This window comes from Piliocolobus tephrosceles, unplaced genomic scaffold (genome assembly GCF_002776525.5).
Source record: "Piliocolobus tephrosceles isolate RC106 unplaced genomic scaffold, ASM277652v3 unscaffolded_28926, whole genome shotgun sequence".
Taxonomy (NCBI): Eukaryota; Metazoa; Chordata; class Mammalia; order Primates; family Cercopithecidae; genus Piliocolobus; species Piliocolobus tephrosceles.
In genome coordinates this window covers 1,018-2,942 of record NW_022312005.1, presented here as the reverse complement: position 1 = coordinate 2,942, position 1,925 = coordinate 1,018, and the positions used below count along the sequence as shown (strand labels likewise).

General features: G+C 19.7%; 1 long non-coding RNA gene across 3 annotated transcripts; it reads right to left on the bottom strand.

Annotated features, from left to right (window-relative positions):
* Positions 1–186: 186 nt before the first annotated feature.
* On the bottom strand, positions 187–1,641 carry LOC111530716. 3 transcript variants are annotated; one of them, XR_002727897.2, is made up of 4 exons: positions 1,502–1,641; positions 1,158–1,250; positions 864–1,051; positions 187–751 (listed from the first exon to the last, which is right to left on the bottom strand). It is a non-coding gene; the product is annotated as an uncharacterized LOC111530716 (long non-coding RNA). The 3 variants fall into 3 exon arrangements; XR_002727895.2 differs by having other exon boundaries at positions 1,199–1,250; XR_002727896.2 differs by having other exon boundaries at positions 1,199–1,250; positions 1,576–1,627.
* Positions 1,642–1,925: the final 284 nt, after the last annotated feature.

The window sequence follows — 1,925 nt, the reverse complement described above, 5'->3', positions numbered from 1 at the left end:
AAATGTGATACAAAAACTACAAGCCTTATTAATATTGTAACATACAAAAAAAAAAAAAAAAAAAAATTAAGTTTTTTTCCGAATGCATATAAGAACTATATTAAAATACTTACACACTTGAAAACTAATAATTCAGTTTTAACCTAAAAAAATAATACAAACATTAAAAGTGAAATGTTATAAGTATATAATTTAAGCTTGTAATTGTATATTGGTACTATTATATATATTCTTATGCTTTTTTATTTAAATAAGTACTACATATTCAAAAATATGCCATTTTATGTCGTTATAGTAATATTATATTTATTTCTTAAGTTGTAATTTTTTAATAACATTTTTTTGACAAATACAGTGTTAATATCGTCACTTTAGATATTGACAATCTTGACACTGCTTACATGTTTATTCTCTACTATTGTCATCATTACTATCTTCATATTCTGATCATTTTTATGTAAATTATAATTTTTATATTTTTTACTCAATTTTTAATTTCAACATACTATCTTAGTAATACCTTAAAGTTTTTTTCCTTTATATCGTTTTATATTTAATATTTTTATTCAATGAATGATTGATTGATAGATTGATTACTTTTAATACATGGTTATTGGTTCTAAACTTGTCATAGTCTGGTCTCTTCATATTCACTACTTTCTCCCAAAAAACTAGAATTATTATCCTCATCTGGAGATTCATCTTCAAAAGATAACATTGGCATTAATTGAAAATCGTCCTCAATTGGTTGCTATAAAAAATAAAAATATGCGTAACAAATAGTTTTATGCACACTTTATAAATTTTATATAACTATATATATATGTAACAAATGTATTTATATATATTTATACTAATCTTACATTGTTTATCATTCTGTATAGACATATACATATAAATATTATTATAATTAACACTATAAAATATGTTAACAGAATAAAAACAGTCACATGATGAGGTAACAACTGTCCATAATTAATAGGCTATATAGTAACGTTTCACAAGACTCTATGTAATAATATTCCAGTTTCATTTCCATTTTCCATATTATCTGTAAAACACAGTATATTACTTTTTTTTATATATATTGTAGTCAAACATAGTTAAATGAATTTAATTCGTTTTTTAAAAAAAAAAAATATTATATGTTTCATTACATGTATTTGTAAGTAGAGTACTTAAGTTTTGATTCTCATACTCGTTATCAAATGGGTCACCTTCTGCCATTATGATTAGTTATATTTTCAAATCTGTAAACAAAATAAAAATACATAACATGTTAAAAATAGCTACTATATTATTATGTCTATATGTGTTACATTATTATAAATTTTTTTTCATATGAAAATTATAATATATAGTAAGTTTAAACAATTAAATAGGATCAAAAGCTTTCAATAAAAATATATATACAACAAAAATGTATTATATCAAACATAAAAAATAAAATATTAAGCCTGTTTATATTTTTATGTATTCTAAAAAAGTTCATAGTTTTTACTTAACGAAAAGCTATACGACAAATGCAATATTATGAACTTAAATTGTGAAGCAATAATTATAATGCATGATTACTTTTATTATATGTATTATGAATGATTCTATTTGCAATTATAATTATATGTTGTATATATGTTAATATTATGTAAAAAAATACATAAATACAATAATATAAAACTGTTAAATCTTCAATATTTAATGAATTTTAAAACATATGTATATGTATATGTATATATATATATATATATATATATATATATATGTGAGCGTATATATACGAACATGTATATAATCGTATTACGTATTTTGTTTTACATATAACAATTAATATTTTCAAAAAATAAAAATATATAATATTAATTTTTAGTAATATGTTAATACATACAAATTTATGCGCATATTAACTTTTCTTTATAATCCAATAC